Here is a 20119-nt window from a genome sequence, read left to right as displayed (position 1 = left end):
AATGCTGGCAGCCAGAGTCCTCACACAGCTCCCATGCAGCCCACAGCCCAAAAGACTGGTCCCACTCCCACTGTGCCCCCGCCCCTACCCCCACCAACAACACAGAGTTGATTTCCAGGCAGCCAGTGAGGAGGGCTGAGAACTTGCCCCAGGCTACGAGCCTCCCCACTGAGAAAACAAGCTGACTCACAGTTCCTTGGCTGTCCCACAGAGCCTACAGCAGCAATCCAGCTCCTTCAAAGGGTCTGTGGATTATCTCAGCTTTCCTGGTATGTTCTTATGGTAGTTGCTGGAGCAGAAGTTCATGATGTGGGCCTCTACATGCTGCTGTAACCATCCAACTGGGAGCTGAAGTTAGTCCTGCCTTCTATCTACCATTTTTCCTCCCTTGTAAGATAATTCTTATGTCTGTTATCTTGGTGTTGGTATCCATTGATTGTCTTTTCTCATTCAAGTTATGATTTTCCTGATTCTTGATATGGCGAATGATTTTCAGTCAAAACCTAGACATTTTGGACATTATGTCATGAGATTTTGCATTTCATTTAAGTCTTATGTTTTGGCAGGTCTCTTTAGATAGTATCCTGGCAGGGGGAAAGGATGTTGCCTCATTACTGTCAGGTAGAGGAGTAAGTTCAGGGTCCTAATCATCCTCCAATGACACTTGGCAGGAGGCGCCTGTTCTGGGCAGGGGTGGGAGTTTCAGCTTCGTACTAGGTCTCTGATGATACCCACTCTGTGGAGTAAATACCTAGGAGTGAAATTATTTGGTTCTTTGGTAAGTTTTTAAATTTTATTTTAAACTTTGGAAGAAGCTGCCAAACTTTTTTACGATGTTGATAAAATTTTCTATTCCTAGCAGCAATTTATGAGCATTTCAGATACTCTACATCATTGTTGTCCTATAGAACTTTCTGCAGTGATAAAAAATGTTCTATATTTGCATCATCCAATACAGTAGCTACTGAAATAGACACCACAGGTCAACATTCTTGCCAATATTTGAAATTGTCAGTCTTTCTAAATTTATCTTTTCTGTGTGTATGAAGTGGTATCTTATGGTTTTAATTGTTTCATGTACTTACTGGCCAGTTAATTTTTCTAATTATGTTTTTAAAACAGCAGAAGTTTTTAATTTTGATAAATTACAGTTTATGAGGCGAATTTTGTTTTGTGTTTTTATGGTTTCTCTTTATCCTAAGGTCATAACATCATTTCCTTTATTTTTTTTTTCTTGATGTTTTGTAGTTTCACTCTTAGGTTTATGATGCATTTTGAGTTTCTATATATGGTGTGAGGTAAAGGGAGGTTCATTTTCATGCCAGGTAAATATCCTATTCTATACCATTTGTTGAAAATATTATCTTCCTATATGGAATTATCTTGACACTTTTTGTTGAAAATCAATTTAGCATATACTTGTAGGTCTATTTTTGTATTCTCTATTATGTTCCATTTATATGTTTTTCTTTGGGCCATGATCAAACTATCTCAATTGCTCTAGCTTAGTTATAAATCTAGAGATCAGTTATTAGAAGTATTCATGCTTCATTCTTTATGTTCAAAGTTATTTATTCATTTGGGTTTTCATATACATTTTAAAAAATTGTTATGCATACACAATAGTTGTACATATTTATGGGGTACATGTGATATTTTGATATCAGCATACAATGTGTAATGATCAAATCAGGGTAATTGGTATCTCCATCAACTCAAAACATTTATCATTTTTTTTATGTTGGTAGCATTCTGAATCTACTCCTCTAGTTATGTTGAAATATACAGTAAATTATTGTTAACTATAGTCTCCCTGTTGTGCTACCAAACACTAGATCTTATTTCTACTATCTAACTATATTTTGGGGTTTAAAAAATTTTTTTTTTGAGATGGATGGAGTTTTGCACTATTGCCCAGGCTGGGCAGTGGCATGATCTTAGCTCACTGCAACTTCTGCCTCCCAGGTTCAAGCGATTCTTCTGCCTTAGCCTCCCAAGTAGCTGGGATTACAGGCATGCGCCACCATGCCTGGCTAATTTTTGTATTTTTAGTAGAGACCGGGTTTCATCATGTTGGCCAGGCTGGTCTCGAACTCCTGACCTCAAGTGATCCACCCATCTCGGCCTCCCCAAAGTGCTGGGATTACAGGCATGAACCACCACGCCCAGCCTCTACCTATATTTTTGCACTCATTAACCAACCATCTATCTTTCACCCTCCACTACCCTTCCAAGCCTCTGGTAACCATCATTCTCCTCTCTACTTCCTTGAGATCAATTTCTTAAACTGCCATGTAACAGTGAGAAGATGCAATATTTGACTTTCTGTGCCTGGCACATTTCACTTAACATTACGTGTCCATCAATAGATGAATAGATAAAGAAAATGTGCTACATATACCCAATGGCATATTATTCAACCATAAAAAAGATTGAAATCTTCTCATTTGTAACAACATAGATGGAACTGGAGGACATTCTGTTAAGAGAAATAAGCCAGGCACAGAAAGACAAATATCATATGTATTTTAGAACCAGCTTGTAGGTTTCTATGAGTAAAACCTAGGATTTTGATTGGTATTGGATTGAATCTATAGACCTAATTTGGGAAGAATTGCCACATTAATAATGTTGAGTCTTCCAGTCCATTAACCTGATATATTCCTTCATTTATTTCAGTTTTATTTGATTTGTCTTAGCAGTGTTTTTTTAGATATCATTTTATAAGCATTTCTCATATTTTGTTAGACTCATAATTTGTTAAACTCAAGTATTTCATGTTTTTTAATGCGATTATCAGTGGTATTTAACATTTTTACTTGTTGTTAGATATAGAAATAGAATAGATACTTGTATGTTGACTTTCTACTTTGCGATCTTGCTAAAAATCACTCAAGAGTTGTAGTATTTGTTTTGTAGGTTTCCTTAGGATTTTTTATGTATATAATCATGTCTTCTGCAAATAAAGATATTTTAACCTCTTTCTTTCCCATCTTTATGCTTTTCATTATTTTTCTCTTGTCTCATTACACTGGTTATGACCTCCATTGTAATGTTGAATAGAAGTGAACATCTTTGCCTGGTTCCCAATGTTAGGAGAAAATCATTTGGTTTTTCACTAAGTATGATGTTGGCTATGTATATTTTGCAGATGCCCTTTTTAAAATTAATGAAGTTCTTTTCTATTCTGCATTTCCTGAAGTTTTTGTTATGAATGAGTATTGAAATTTGCTAAATACTTTTTTACCTTTATCTGTTGAAATGAAAATATTGGTTTTCTCTTTGATTCTGTTAATATGGCTGATATGGTTTGGCTCTGTGTCCCCACCCAAATCTCATGTCAAATTGTAATCCTCCAGTTTGTCAAATTGTAATGCTCCAACACTGTTGGAGGAGTGGCCTGGTAGGAGATTGGATCATGGGGGCTGACTCCTCCCTTTGCTTTTCTCGTGATAGTGAGCTCTCATGAGATCTGATTATTTAAAAGTGTGTAGCACTTCCTCCTTCACTGTCATTCTTCTGCTCTGCCATGTGAAGATGTGCCTGCTTCCCCTTCATCTTCTGCCGTGATTGTAAGTTTCCTGAGGCCTGCCCAGCCATGCTTCCTGTACAGCGTGTGGAACTGCGAGTCAATTAAACCTCTTTTCTTCATATATTACTCAGTCTCAGGTAGTTCTTTATAGCAATTTGAGAATGGACTAATATAGTGGTTACATTAATTTGTTTGAGATGTAAAATCAACATTGCGTTCCTTTTTATATATTGCTGAATTTGATTTGCTATTTTTAAGGATTTTTTTTTTTTGTTATCTGTGTTTATGAGGGATATTGATGTGTGGTTTAGGGGTCTTTTTGGAATTTTTTTTTCTAGTTTTAGAATCAATCCAATACTGGTTATTATAACATCAGTTTGGAAGTGTTTCCTTCTCTACTCTCTGGAAGAATTTATGTGGGATTGGTATTTTTCATTTACATGTTTGATAGAATTCACCAACAAAGTTTTTGGGAGCTAGAGTTTTCTTTCTCCTTCCTTCCTTCCTTCGCTAGAGTTTTCTTTCTCTTCTCTTCCTTCCTTTGCTAGAGTTTTCTTTCCCTTCCTTCCTTCCTTCCTTCCTTTCTTCCTTCCTTCCTTTCTTTCTTTCTTTTCTTCCTTCCTTCCTTCCTTCCTTCCTTCCTTACTTCCTTCTTTCTTTCTTTCTTTTCTTCCTTCCTTCCTTCCTTCCTCCGTTCCGTTCCGTTCCGTTCCATTCCTTTCCTGTCTCATTCTATCGCCCAGGCTGGAGTGCACTGGTGCAATCCCAGCTCATTGCAACCTCCGCCTCCCAGGTTCAAGTGACTCTCCTGCCTCAGCCTCCTGAGTATCTGGGATTACAGGTGCGCACCACCACACCCAGCTAATTTTTGTTATTTTTAGTAGAGTCAGGGTTTCACCAAGTTGGTCAGGCTGGTCTCGAACTACTGACTTCATGATCCGCCTGCCTTGGACTCCCAAAGTGCTGGGATTACGATGTGAGCCACTGCACCCGGCCTGGAGTTTTCTTTGTGGGAAGGTTTTTAATTACAAATTCTAATTCTTTGATAAATTTAATATTTCATGTTTTTAATGTTATTATAAATGGTACTTGAATTAATAGTTGTGATATTTGTTTTGTAGATTTCAGATTACCTTTTACTTCTTAAGTCAGTATTGGTAATCTGTATCTTTTTAGGAATTTGTCCATTTTATCTTAGTTGTCAAATGTATTGGCATAAAATCATTTACAGTAGTCTTTTTTTTTTTTAATGTCTGTAGAACCTTTAGTGATAGTCTCCCCTTTTATTCCTAATATTGGTGATTTCTGTTTCTTCTCCTCTTGTTCAGTCTACCTAGAAGTTTACCAATTTCATTAATTTTCTCTCAAAGAACAGTTTTTGGTTTCATTGATTTTTCTCTATTTTTCAGGTGTCTGTTTTTTTTTTTAATTTCCCTTCTTTGTTATTTTGTTACTCTGTATTTAGTTTGGCTTAATTTGCTCCTTTTTTCTAGCTTCCTATAGTGTTAGGTTAGATAATTGAGTTTAGACCTTTTCTTCCCTAATAAAGGAATAGAAAACTGTAAATTTCCTCAAAGCACCTTTTTAACGGCATTTTACAAACTTTTATATGTTGAGTTTTGATTTAGCTCAAAATATTTGCTAATTTCTCTTGTAATTTCTTATTTCGTCCGTAGATTATTTTAGAAGTATATTGCTTGATTTCTTTTTTTTTCTTTTTTTTATTTATTGTACTTTAAGTTCTAGGGTACATGGGCACAATGTGCAGGTTTGTTACATATGTGTACATGTGCTATGTTGGTGTGCTGCACCCTTTAAATTGTCATTTACATTAGGTATATCTCCTAATGCTATCCCTACCCCCTCCCCCCACCCCACAACAGGCCCTGGTGTGTGATGTTCCCCTTCCTGTGTCCAAGTGTTCTCATTGTTCAGTTCCCACCTATGAGTGAGAACATGCGGTGTTTGGTTTTTTGTCCTTGTGATAGTTTGCTGCGAATGATGGTTTCCAGCTTCATCCATGTCCCTACAAAGGACATGAACTCATCCTTTTTTATGGCTGCATAGTATTCCATGGTGTATATGTGCCATATTTTCTTAATCACACTGCTATAAAGACACATGCACATGTATGTTTATTGTGGCACTATTCACAATGGCAAAGACTTGGAACCAACCCAAATGTCCATCAATGATAGACTGGATTTCTTTCTTTTTTTTTTTTTGAGATGGAATTTCACTCTTGTTGCCCAGGCTGGAGTGCAGTGGCACGATCTCGACTCACCGCAACCTCCGCCTCCTGGGTTCAAGCAATTCTCCTACCTCATCCTCCCAAGTAGCTGGGATTACAGGCATGCACCACCACACCCGGCTAATTTTTTTATTTTTAGTAGAGATGGGGTTTCTCCATGTTGGCCAGGCTGGTCTTGAACTCCTGACCTCAGGTGATCTGCCCGCCTCAGCCTCCCAAAGTGCTGGGATTACAGGCGTGAGCCACCGTGTCCGGCCGCTACTTGATTTCTAAATATTTGGGAATTTTCTAGATATCTTTCACTTATTGAATTCTGATTCCAGAATATACTATACTGTGTATAGCTTCAATTCTTTTAATTTGTGAGACTTATTTCTCAATTAGTGCATAGTCTGTCTTGGCAAATGTTTCATGGGCATTGTAAAAATTTATATTTTGCTTTTCTGGATTGGAATATTTAATAGATTGCAATTCAGTTGAGAGTGCTGCTGAAGTCTTCTTTATCCTTGCTGCACTTTTGTCATATTTATTCTTTCAGTTAATGAGAGAATGTTGATATCTCCAACTGTTATTGTTTGTTTCTCCCTTCAGTTCTGTCAATTTTTGCTTCGTGTGTTTTGTAGGTCTAGCATTGTGTACATACACATTTAGAATTGTTCTATCTTCTAATGAATTTACCCCTTGATCATTATGAAATGTCCCTCAGTATCTCTGATAATATATATCTTTTTAAATTTAGTATAATTGTCTGGTATAATTACAGCTCTTACAGCTTTCTTAAGATTTCGGTTCACATGGCGTATCTTCTATCCTTTTACTTCTTATTTTTTTCTTTTTTGAGACAGAGTTTCGCTCTTGTTGGCCCAGGCTGGAGTGCAATGGCGTGATCTCAGCTCACTGCAACCTCCGCCTCCCAGGTTCAAGTGATTCTTGTGCCTCAGCCTCCCGAGTAGCTGGGATTACAGGTGCCTGCCACTATGCCCGACTAATTATCCTTTTACTTTTATTCTTATTTTCGTATTTTTTACTGTGAGACTTTTATAGACAGACTTTTATTGCATCATAAATGGTTGGTGACATAGTTGCATATGGCCGCATATTTGGGGAATATTTTTCTTGTTTGCATGTCTTCATGATGTTTTCCCAAAACATCATAACATTATCAAGAAATAAAACAGAAAGGCAACTTCTTTCTTTTCTAATGCAGGGAGAGAAGAACTTTTGTTTTCAAATATGGAATAAAAATAAGGATTGGTACTGGCAGAAGCTTGGAATAAATGGAAAGTCAGAACCCAAACACAATTTCCATTGTTAGTAAAATAAGTTAACAATTTAAAATAATTGTTATTTCATTGTTGTTATTACACTGGAATAAATAATTAATAGGTTTAAAATCAGGCCAATTTTTAAATTTTGGGCATGGTAATGGTATAATATTCAAGATATCGTCTCACAAATTGTTAATTCATTGTTTTGATAATTTAGAAACATTTTTTCTAGGAGCATTATATACTGTTTCCTATCTTATGACATGTGTGCCCTATATCTGGAAAATTCTACTCCTAAATCTTTACATGTCTGGCTCATTTTATTCAATTTCAACTTGGCATCATCTCCTCAGAGAGTTTAAGTTTATATGCTATCTAAAACAGCATCTTCACCTTCCAATTCTCTTTGTAACACTCAATTTTATTTTTTTCAGAGCATTGAAGATCTCTGAAATCAGTTTATTATTTGTCCATCTTTCTGTACTAGAAGGTAAACTCTGTGAGAGCAGAGATCTTGCATTTTTATTGTCTCTCTAGTACTTAGAACACTGCCTTTCACACAGTAGTTCCTAAGTATATAATTCATATGTGGTTGACTAGAAGGATGCATAAATAAAAGTATGTCAGCGGGAATGGTGGCTCACACCTGTAATTCTAGTACTTTGAAAGGCTGAGGTGGGAGGATAGCTTGAGCCCAGGAGTTCAGGACTAGCCTAGGCAATGTAGTGAGTCCCAGTTTTTACAAAAAATGTAAAAAATAGCAGAGCATGGTGGCGTGTGACTGTAGTCTCAGCTACTCAAGAGGCTGAGGCAGGAGAATTGCTTGAGCCTAGGTCAAGGATGCAGTGAGCCGTGATCTTGCCACTGTACTCCAGCCTGGATGACAGAGTGAGACCCTGCCTTTTAAACAAACAAACAAAATAATAAATACTCATTGCTGCTTACTTGGTTAGAAAATAAAAAATAAGAATAAAGAGAAAAAAAATTTTAAAAAAGAACATATCCTCAATGACCTGTGAAATAATAAGCAGTCAAACTTATGTATATTGGAATCCCCAAGAGGAAGAGAGAATATGGGACAGAATAATTTTTTTAAGAAATAAGTGCTAAAAATTTCCATATTGGGCAAAAACATAACTCACAGAATGAAGGTCAGTAAACTCCAAGTAGAATAAATACAAAGAAAATCAAATCTAGACATATAATAGTCACACTACTAAAGTCCAAAGATAGGCCAGGCGCAGTGGCTCACACCTGTAATTCTAGCACTTTGGGAGGCCAAGGCAGGTGGATCACCTGAGGTCAGGAGTTTGAGACCAGCCTGGCCAACATGGTGAAATGCTGTCTCTACTAAAAATACAAAAATTAGCCAAGTATGGTGGCAGGCGCCTATAATCCCAGCTACTCAGGAGGCTGAGGCAGGAGAATCGCTTCAACCCAGAGGGTGGATGTTGCAGTGAGCCAATATCGTGCCACTTGAGCCTGGGCAAAAGAGCAAAACTCCATCTCAAAAAAATAGAAATAAAGTTCAAAGATAAAGAGAAAATCTTCAAAATAGCCAGAAAACAAAAGAAGCATTAAATACAGGATAGCAATAGTATTACTGACAGCTGACTTATCAGAAAAATCAAAGACAAAAAATTATGGAATGACATTAGTAAAAAGTTATAAGGAAGAAGAAAAAAAAAAACCTTTAGGTCACAATGCAATATCCAATGAAAATATCATTCAAAAATGAAGGTAAAGTAAGACAATTTCAGATTTTAAAAACTTAGATATTTACTGTTAGTAGACATACAGTATAAGAACTACTAAGAGTTTCTAAGCTGAAAGGCAGTGATACCAGATGGAAACTCCGTTCTACAGGAAGAAATGAATACCACCAAGGTGATAAATACAAATGGCTTTTTTTTTTTCCTCTGTCACTTTCTTTAAAAGAAAGCTGACTTTTTAAAACAAAAGTTGAACGGTATCATTATGAGGTTTTGTAATACATGTAGAGGTATGATATATGATCACACTAGCAAAAGAATATTATAATAAATGGAATTACAGTCATCCTTGGTGTGTCCTCAGGAGATTGGCTCCAGAACCACCCACCATGCATACCAAAATTCACAGATGCTCAGGTTCTTTATATAAAATGTAGTGTTTGCGTATAATCTATATACATCCTCTTGTATATAGTATACAATAACTCAGTTATTTTCCTTGTGTTTGGTGTTACAGTGAAACAAATTAGGGGTTGGGTCAGTTTTGAACATGCATAAAATGGATGCTCAAGAATCAGAAATAGGTAGACGTATTTAATTTTGGGTGATATTTTTAAAAAGCAAATTAAAAATCGTACTTGAGCCTAAACTAAAACTGTAAAGTGGCTAGTGAAATATTTACATTTGGAGATACCTGCTTTCAATATTTTAGAGAGGTTGTACCAAAGTTGGACATTGTGGCCCTTAGAATCATATTTTTATAAATTTCGAGTTTATTGACTTATCATTCAATTAATATTCATATACTTCCAGTAGAATAAGTCTCTACAAAAACAATCAAATGAAGACTTAGAAAATCTCAAGTGCATCGGTGCTCTTTTGGTTCTTGTAAGTTACTGGTTCTTTGGTATGCCATGGGGAGGTCTTGAGTGTGTGAGGTTCTATGCGTGTCTCCACCTAAGTAAAACAGATATTTCTTAAATGAATTAGATGAATTATAACTGTTGAGTGAGGGTGATATTAGGAATATCTAAGAAAAGATATCCAATATATTTGAAATTATATTACTCTCCAGTTTTGCTCTCTTTTTTTTCTCTTGCAGTAAACATGGCTATCTTCAGAAACTAAGGAATGAGAGGCAAGGAAGAAAGGACATTCATCTTGGAAAGACCCAAAGCACCTTGAAATTTGGAAGGAATGCTATGCTAGCTGCTAAAACCACCTTTGTCACCACAATGAATGAAGTGCTTCAGATTTAAACAGTAAGCAGAATTCTCCTAACATGTTACATTTCCGCCAAGAATTTTAGATGACTGGAAAGAATTTCTTTTTAAGTTTGAATATTTAACTTAAATGCCAAACTATAGATAAAGCTGAACATTTTATAACTTATTTAGCGTAACCAGGCTTTGGTCCTTAATGTTTGCTCAAAAGAATTTTTTTCCCCTAGTTATAAACTTAATTTAGAAATGTAAGATTATTTGAGAAAGAATATGGAAAATACTAGTATATTTATAAGTCCATCTGATGCAGGGCAGGTGAGCCCTAAAGCAGAGCTTAGCCCATGAGGGATCTTGGCTTTGCAAAGGCAAGAATTAAAGGGCAAGCCAATGAGAACACATGGACACAGGAAGGGGAACATCACACTTCGGGGACTGTTGTGGGGTGGGGGGAGGGGGGAGGGATAGCATTGGGAGATATACCTAATGCTAGATGACAAGTTAGTGGGTGCAGCGCACCAGCATGTCACATGTACACATATGTAACTTACCTGCACATTGCACACATGTACCATAAAACCTAAAGTATAATAATAACAATAATAATAATAATAAAAAAGGGCAAGCCAGAGGTAGAAGAAAACAGCTTTACTGAACAGGCAGTGTTACAGCTCCAGTGGTATCACAGCTCTTTGACTGCTCCTGCAGAGCAGGGGTACTTTGTAGGCAGGCAGCAGCAGCTTGGGACAGTTTTGCAGTCATATTTATACCTTCCTTTAACTGCATGCAGATTAAGGGATGATTTCTGCAGAAATTTCTAGGGAAAGGGTAGTAATCATTGAGTCATTACCGTGGAAAGAGGCGGTAACTTCTGGGTGTTGCCATGGCAACAGTAAATTCATGGCATGATTGAAGGCTGCTGTCCCCCCTGACATCCCCATTTTAGCTAGTCCTGTATCTGGTCCAGTGTCTGAGCCCCACCTCTGGAGTCAAGTCCCGCCTCCTACCTCACATCCTTCAACAATTATTTTTTCGTTTCATAGAAATAATCAAGCAACATAGGTAGTAGTTCCTATTCAATATACAAAGGATTTTTTGGTGTTATTTTTTGAACTTTGTTTCATGTTTTGTTTTCCTTACTTGACATCTAGTCTCTAGATATCTTATTTTAATATAATCTTTATTTACTCTTTTGCCTTTCTTTCTCTCTACCTTTTGAAAATCATCTTGAGAGAATTGGGAGTTATAAAATGGACAAGAATCTAGAATAGTAAAGGAGAGGGAAATTTTAAAGGATAATAAGATTTTTTCTTCTTGTGAAGTTGAAAATACTATTTGATTTCAAGTAGAGTAGAAAGCAATTATATGAAGGCTTAAGATTCTTTATCATTCTTAAATCCTCTTAGTCCTAGACCAGAATTATTTCAATGCATGTTTTGTAAAGATTCAAATATTTCCAATTTTTTACATGAAATCCTAGTGAACAATTATAACTCTTATTCACTGGATTTCTACTAATTTGATTTTGAGAGATAATCATTTGTTTGCTTGAGTCACTATATCTTGATAGTGAATGGGTATGATGGACCGAAACTAGTTTCTTGCTTTGAAATGCAGGAGATGTGAAAAGTCAATCAAATAGCATCGTGTACTAGTTCTAATAATTCTAAGGAATGCAGAACCTGTTTCATGTTGATAAATATAAGACAGGAGAAATTATATACCAAAGAATGAATGTTCTAATTATTCTTCCCTGTGCTAACATTAACCTTGATTAAAAATATCTTGGACGGGGCATGGTGGCCTGTAATCCCAGCACTTTGGGAGGCCAAGGCAGGCGGATCACTTGAGGTCAGGAGTTCAAGACCAGCCTGACCAACATTGTGAAACCCCATCTCTATTAAAAATATAAAAATTAGGCCAGGCACAGTGGCTCACGCCTGTAATCCCAGCACTTTGGGAGGCTGAGGCAGGCAGATCACGAGGTCAGGAGATCGAGACCATCCTGGCTAACGCGGTGAAACCCCATCTCTACTAAAAATAAAAAAAATTAGCCGGGCACAGTGGCAGGTGCCTGTAGTCCCAGCTACTCGGGAGGCTGAGGCAGGAGAGTGGCGTGAACCCAGAAGGTGGAGCTTGCAGTGAGCTGAGATTGCGCCACTGCACTCCAGTCTAGACAGCAGAGCGAGACTCCGTCTCAAAAAAACAAAAAACAAACAAACAAAAAAACACAGAAATTAGCCAGGTGTGGTGGCGCGTGCCTGTAATTCCAGCTACTTGGGAGGCTGAGGCAGGAGAATTGCTTGAACCCAGGAAGCAGAGGTTGCAGTGAGCCAAGATCATGCCACTGCACTGCAGCCTGGGTGACGGAGTGAGACTGTCAAAAAAAAAAAGAAAAAAATTATATATATATATATATCTTAACAGTGATTTCTTTAAAAAAAAAATCTCTAATTGTGGGTTAAACCTCTACTTGTGGCATTATTGGAGCTTTTTTGTGCCCTTGTCACTGGTAGACATGTGGCCACATTCACCCTTCTAAAATATCCAGTAAATTCTTTCTGGTTCTCAACTATTTTTAAAAAAATTTTTTTGTTGAAGAAAGGAACTTTTAAAACACTGCAGAAATTAAAGTGTTAAGTGTTAACTTTTGCAGGTGAGATAATACATAGAAAGTGATCAGATTTTCCTGTCTCTCTGTTATTGATGTAAGTGTACCTATTTAATTATATCTGCTTCAGGGCCAGGCGTAGTGGCTCAAGCCTGTAATTCCAGCACTTTGGGAGGCCGAGGTGGGTGGATCACCTGAGGTCAGGAGTTCAAGACCAGCCTGGCCAACACGGCGAAACCCTGTCTCTACTAAAAATTAGCTGGGCATGGTGGCGGGCACTTGTAATCTCAGCTACTCGGGAGGCTGAGGCAGGAGAATCACTTGAACCCAGGAGGCAGAGGTTGCAGTGAGCTGAGATTGCATCATTGCACTCCAGCCTGTGCGACAGAGCAAGACTCCATCTCCAAAAATAAATAAATAAATAAATATATATATATATGTATGCTTCAATAATCTTGTATAACCACAGTTTCATTACAAAAATGAAAACAAACAACATTGTCAGAATCTTTACTGCGATACTTTTACCACACCTTATCAAACTCCTAATTCCATTTAAATCCATCTGTCAGTGATTTTTGGTAATTGTGTTTAGGGTCATTGAAATCCACAGATAGTATGACAAAGTTTTTCTAATCATTAATTTCCACTTTTTTACTGACGGATTTGTTTTCAAGATTATAATATTATCAAGAAACCGATTTGATTAGAACTTCACCTCTCTATACTGTAAAATAACTGCACTGATTCTCCCACCTAGCCCAGTTCAGAAATCATATAACACATCCATGAGGTACGTAGCAGACCATCTACATTTACATATTTTTCTGGCCCCATCCAAGCTGGTTGTGTCCAAAATTTATAATCTACCGTGACTTTGGAGAGAGAATAGAACCAGATTTCTAATTGTGCGATTCAAAGAATTTCTAATTTTGCACAACTAGAAATTTAGATTTTTAATGGTGTGAACTGTCATGGCCACTAAAGAAGCTAAAATTTAAAGAGTGACATTCTAGCTATGTAATGCCAAGATTGAGTCAAATAGTTTTATCTAAGTTTATTTCATTAGCTGAAAATTATGGCCCTTGTGGGTAGGGTAGTATATTCTTACAGACAAAGAATAATTTGATATCTGTCTACAATCTTAAACTCATAACACTTGATAGGCCTTTAAAGCATTATTTACAATACCTTCATTTAGGAAAACTTTCCTTTTATAGGGAAGCCTATGTGCAATTTGTCCAGAAAAAAAATAATTTAAAATAGTAGTAATAGGCCAGGCACCATGGCTCACGCCTGTAACCCAACACTTTGGGAGGCCGAGGCGGGGGGATCACCTGAGGTCAGGAGTTTGAGACCAGCCTAGTCAACATGGTGAAACCCCGAATCTACCAAAAAAAATACAAAAATTAGCCAGACGTGGTGGTGCACATCTGCACAGTGACTCGGGAGGCTGAGGCACAAGAATCACTTGAACCAGGAGGCAGAGGCTGTGGTGAGCTGAGATGGCACCACTGCACTCCATCCTGGGTGACAGAGTGAGACTCCGTCTCAAAAATAAAATAAAATAAAATATAGTAGTAATAATGTGTACTGAGTGCTTACTATATATGAAACACTGGGATTCACTTTTAATATGCTTAGTCCATTGGGCCTAAACTGGGAGGCTTGAAAACAACAGAAATTTATTTCTCATGGTTCTGAAGGCTGGGGAGTCCCAAAGTACCAGCATATTTAGTATCTGGTGAGTGCATCTGCTTTCTGGTTCATAGATGGTGTCTTTTCACTGTGTCCTCACATGGCAGAAGGGGCAAGTGAGCTCTCTGGAGTCTCTTTTTTAAGGATTCTTACTAATCCCATGCATGAGGTCTCTGTCCTCATGATATAATCACCTGCCAAAGGCTCCACCTCAAAATGACAACACATTGGGGATTAGGTTTCAACATAAGAATGTTGAGGACACAAACATTCATTCAACGGAATATGGATTATCTTTAAACCTTACAAATCTGTTTGACATAGGTCTTGTTATTAATATTTCCATTTTATATATGAGGAAATCATTCTCAAAGTTAAGTAAATTGTCCAGTATCAAATGACTAGTGGTACAGCTAAGCTTGTCTGACTCCACAACCTCATCTCAACTACCAAAGCTCACTTGAGAAAATAATAGATTGGCCAGGTGCAGTGATTCACACCTGTAATCCCAGCACTATGAGAAGCCAAGGTGAGAGGATCACTTGAGGCCAAGAGTTTGAGACCAGCCTGGGCAGCATAGCAAGAACCCCATCTCTACCAAAAAAAAAAAAATTAATACTACCAAGGAAATATTTAATAATATCAGTTCTGCACAAATTATGCCAGGAAATAAAAGAAGATTTAACACTTCCCAACTCATTTTATAAAATTAGTAGTATTGTGATATCAAAATAAGTCAAATAGATTACAAGAAAGAAAACTACAGGCATAGACAAAAAAATCTTCAAGAAAATATTGGCAAATCAAAACCAGCAATATGTAAAAATGATAATGCATTATGAAAGTAGGTTTTATCCCAAAAATGCAAGGTTGTTTTAATCTTCAGAATGAATCAATGCAATTCACCATATCAAGAAATTAAAAGAATGGGAGGCTAAGACGGGCAGATCACTTCAGGTTAGGAGTTTGAGACAGACCAGCCTGGCCAAAGTGGTGAAATCCTGTCTCTACTGAAAAAACAAATAAAAAAAATTAGCCAGGTGCGGTGGTACACACCTGTAATCCCAGCTACTCTGGGGCATGCTGAGGCCCAAGAATCTCTTGAGCCCAGGAGGTGGAGGTTGTGCCACTGCACTCCAGCCTGGGCGACAGAGTGAGACTCTGTCTCAAAAAAAAAAAAAAAAAAAGAAAAAGAAAAGAAAAAAGAGAGAAAAAAATTAAAAACCCCATATGACCCATATAATTACTCAGTGGTTAGATACTGCATTAATTCATAATAAAAAATCTCAGCAAACTAGGAATTGAAGGAATTTCTTCAGCCTAGTAAAGGGCAAAGATAACTATCATAGAGCTGATGTAACACTTAATGGTGAAAAAGTGAATGCTTTCTCCCTAAAATTGAGAACAAGACAAGGTAGTCATAGCAAGTTCAGTTAAGCAAAAAAAGAAAAATAAAAAGAAAGAAATCAAAGGAATGCAGATTGAAGAAGAAGAAGTAAGCTCTCAGTATTTGCAAATGAAATCATTTTCTATGCACAAAATCCCAGAGAATCTACCAAAAAGTCTACTAGAACTAATGATAAGTGATGAATTAGTAAAGTCACAGGATTCAAAATAATTATATAAAAATCTATCATATTTCTATACACTATTCTTTTTTTGAGATGGAGTCTCACACTGTCACCCAGGCTGGAGTTCACTGGCGCGATCTCGGCTCACTGCAACCTCTGCCTCCCAAGTTCAAACGATTCTCAAACCTCAGCTTCTTGAGTAGCTAGGATTGTGGGCACCCACCACCATGCTTAGCTAATTTTTTTAATTTTTAGTAGAGACAGGTTTCACTATGTTGGCCAGACTGGTCTCGAACTCCTGACCTCGTGATCCGCCCACCTCGGCCTCCCAAAGTGCTGGGATTACAGGCATAAGCCACTGTGCCTGGCCAAAAAGATTAGTTTTTTCAAGAAATGGTACAAGAACAGTTAGACATCCTTTTTTTTTTCAATTATTTGAGACAGAGTCTTGCTCTGTTGCCTAGGCTAGAGTACAGTGGCATGATCATGGCTCACTGCAACCTTGACTTCTTGGGCTCAGGTGATCCTCCCACCTCAGCCTCCAAAGTAGCTGGGATGGCAGGCATGTGCCACCATGCCCAGGTAATAGGCATCCATTTAAGACCGAAAACAAAAAGATACAAAAGATACTTGGCCTATACCTTGACGTAGGCCTTGGAAATAAATGAAAAAGAGTAGATTATTAAGAGATTCACTTTGTAGAAGTAGGGGAAGAAATAAGACTGTGAAGAGAATTGAAACATTGAAGTGGTAGGGGGAATTATTGGAAGACAGTTGAGTGTTTTGACTGAGAGGCATTATGTATTGTAGAAAATGTGTATACATTATGAATAAATATTCTTTTATTCCACTTGCTTATTAAGCACCTTACAATTCACAGAACATTGGGTTAGATTCGGAGGGTGTTATAAAGGTCCTTTGAGGCCAAGTATGGTGGCTCACCGCTGAGGCTGAGGCAGGTGGATCACTTGAGGTCAGGAGTTTTGAGACCAGCCTGGCCAGCATGGTGAAACCATGCTAAAAATACAAAAATTAGCTGGGCCTGGTGGTGCATGCCTATAGTCCCAGCTACTTGGGAGGCTGAGGCATGAGAATTGCTTGAACCCAGGAGGTGGAGGCTTCAGTGAGCCGAGATTGTGCCACTGCAGTCCAGCCTGGGTGACAGAGCGAGAGTCCGTCTCAAAAAAAAAAAAAAAAAAAGAAAGAAAAAGAAAAGTCCCTTGAGGAAATCATATATAAGTAATAACAAAACACTGATAAATGCTATTATAGTTGGACCAGGAGAGCCCAGAGGAGAGGGCAGTAAATACTTATATTCATCCCTATTGGCTTCCCTAGCTAGCCCAATGAGCTCCACGTGCAGAAGGGAAGTAAAGGCTGGAGTATTCTGAGCACTGAAAAATGTTAATAGATCCACTGTCCCTTTGAGGACTTTGAGAAATTGTTGTTAATTTGACAGCTAAACTCCAATATGGGATCTCTTCCATCTGCTGCCACTGAAATCTGTGATAATTACCTCAGTCTCAAATAATAGATAAAGTGAAACAATCTGATGTGGTTTCTTTTTAGCCTCCTTTTGCTATCATTTGATCTACTTTAAAGTGGGCTAGTCTTTCTCTTGCCTATAGTTGGTAGCCATTCTATACAGTCTCTATCACACAGCAAAGCTATTTTTTTTAAGACTACCAAACTCTGTAGGAATGAAAGATATTTTTTTTCATAAAGGAGTCTTCATCATATTCCACACATGTGGAAAAGAGAAGTAGGAGTTGAATGTGATCGCTTTTGCCAACCATCTGTGGGTTTCTTTTTCTTTTTTTTTTTTTTTTTTTATTTTGAGAAAGAGTTTCACTTTTGTTGCCCAGGCTGGAGTGCAATGGCGCGATCTCAGCTTACCACAACCTCCGCCTCTCAAGTTCAAGAGATTCTCCTGCCTCAGCCTTCCGAGTAGCAGGGATTACAGACATGCGCCACCACGCCCGGCTATTTTTGTATTTTTTTTAATTTTATTATTATTATACTTTAAGTTTTAGGGTACATGTGCACAATGTGCAGGTTAGTTACATATGTATACATGTGCCATGCTGGTGTGCTGCACCCATTAACTCGTCATTTAGCATTAGGTGTATCTCCTAATGCTATCCCTCCCCTCTTCCCCCCACCCCACAACAGTCCCCAGACTGTGATGTTCCCCTTCCTGTGTCCAAGTGTTCTCATTGTTCAGTTCCCACCTATGAGTGAGAACATGCGGTGTTTGGTTTTTTGTCCTTGTGATCGTTTACTGAGAATGATGATTTCCGATTTCATCCATGTCCCTACAAAGGACATGAACTCATCATTTTTTATGGCTGCATAGTATTCCACAGTGTATATGTGCCACATTTTCTTAATCCACTGTATCATTGTTGGACATTTGGGTTGGTTCCAAGTCTTTGCTATTGTGAATAGTGCCGCAATAAACATACGTGTGCTTGTGGCTTTATAGCAGCATGATTTATAGTCCTTTGGGTATATACCCAGTAATGGGATGGCTGGGTCAAATGGTATTTCTAGTTCTAGATCCCTGAGGAATCGCCACACTGACTTCCACAATGGTTGAACTAGTCTACAGTCCCACCAACAGTGTCAAAGTGTTCCTATATCTCCACATCCTCTCCAGCACCTGTCGTTTCCTGACTTTTTAATGATTGCCATTCTAACTGGTGTGAGATGGTATCTCATTGTGGTTTTGATTTGCATTTCTCTGATGGCCAGTGATGGTGAGCATTTTTTCATGTGTTTTTTGACTGCATAAATGTCTTCTTTTGAGAAGTGTCTGTTGATGTCCTTCGCCCACTTTTTGATGGGGTTGTTTTTTTCTTGTAAATTTGTTTGAGTTCATTGTAATTTTGTATTTTTAATAGAGACGAGTTTCTCCATGTTGGTCAGGCTGGTCTAGTACTCCCGACCCCAGGTGATCTGCCCACCTCAGCCTCCCAAAGTGCTGGGATTACAGGCGTAAGCCACCACACCTGGCCCATCTGTGGGTTTCTAATACACATTCTCATCCCTCTTTGAAGGATTATTCATTGCAGCTTGTAGTCACACTTTCCTTAAAGCAAGTACTACTTTTATTTTCCCTCGGCCTTCTATCACATAGCAAGAGCATTGGTGGAAATTGTTTTTCCATAAAAATAACTGTGCCACCTACTGTTCAAATGCTACTGATTAAGAAAATCATTGCTCGATTTTTCCTGGGGAATAAATTAGGCTTTTTCCTGAGAGTGGAAAGAAATAAATAATGGGATGTAAAGAATGAAGATGGCTGTGTTTTATGAGGAAAATGTTTATGCAGTTGCCATGGAAACAACATGTAGGCATTCAAAACAGGAGCTTATAATATCTCTGTATTTGTCAAATATAAATCAGATATGAGTTGCATTCATTCTCGTTCTTGGCTCAAATTTAGTCTGACACATATGGTTATGTAATATATGCTCCTGCTTTAGTATATTTGCTTAATATTTGCAAGAATCTAGCAATACACTGGCTGCCATGTTTTAAAATCATATACTGGAAGCATAGAAATAAACTAGGGAAAGCATTTCTCAGCAAATAATTCCTAAAAGATAGCAGCACAATCCCATTGTGACTTTCATAATTAACAGGAGTAATTAATTTTTCTTAATCGAAACATATTCACAATGTTGGGCCTAGTTAATTGGTACAAGCTAATTGTGAGTGATGTCAAATGCTGAATATGCATAGTTTGATAGTTTCTTCTTATTTAATATATGTGATTTCATTTCATAAGTAGAGTAAGGCACAGTAGGCAGTGTTTCTGAATGATTGTTGTACTTTCCTGTTGGAAAACATTAGTTGACGTCAATTTCATATGTTATAAGTGAGGCATGATAGAATTCTAGAGAAAGCATACATGGATTTTGAGGATATGGAGAATTTGACAAAATTTTCCATAGCTTGAACTTTTTTCAGTAACTGATTCCAAAGATAATACAGAAAATGCAAACCATACCTGCAACTACTGCCTTTTAATGGGCACACAAACTAAAAATAGGAAAATCTAAAAACAATTAGAATAGACCCCTTTTGTGGAAAAAAAAGTGATACCCTCTTAACTCTGATATTTTATCCTTTCATGCCACCTTTGTTAGCGATTTCATAGCCCATCAGTTTATCATCCTGTGTATTTTCTCCTGTACATTTCCTCAAAGGCATGCACTTTGAGAAGATAGCCTAGAGGCTTAATGTCTTAT

General features: G+C 37.6%; 1 protein-coding gene across 48 annotated transcripts in view; it reads left to right on the top strand.

Moving 5' to 3' along the window:
• The window catches only part of PEAK1 (pseudopodium enriched atypical kinase 1), a 313738-nt gene that overhangs the window by 153199 nt on the left and 140420 nt on the right, over window positions 1-20119 (top strand). For 42 of the 48 annotated variants that reach the window (NM_001133744.2, XM_054531185.2, XM_054531202.2 and 39 more), the window contains 1 exon segment: window positions 9866-10025. The gene's annotated coding sequence lies outside the window, so the exon portion shown is untranslated. 48 annotated transcript variants of the gene reach the window in all.

Source organism: Pongo abelii, chromosome 16, assembly GCF_028885655.2.
Source record: "Pongo abelii isolate AG06213 chromosome 16, NHGRI_mPonAbe1-v2.0_pri, whole genome shotgun sequence".
NCBI classification, from domain to species: domain Eukaryota; kingdom Metazoa; phylum Chordata; class Mammalia; order Primates; family Hominidae; genus Pongo; species Pongo abelii.
This window is presented reverse-complemented; position numbering and strand designations above follow the sequence as displayed.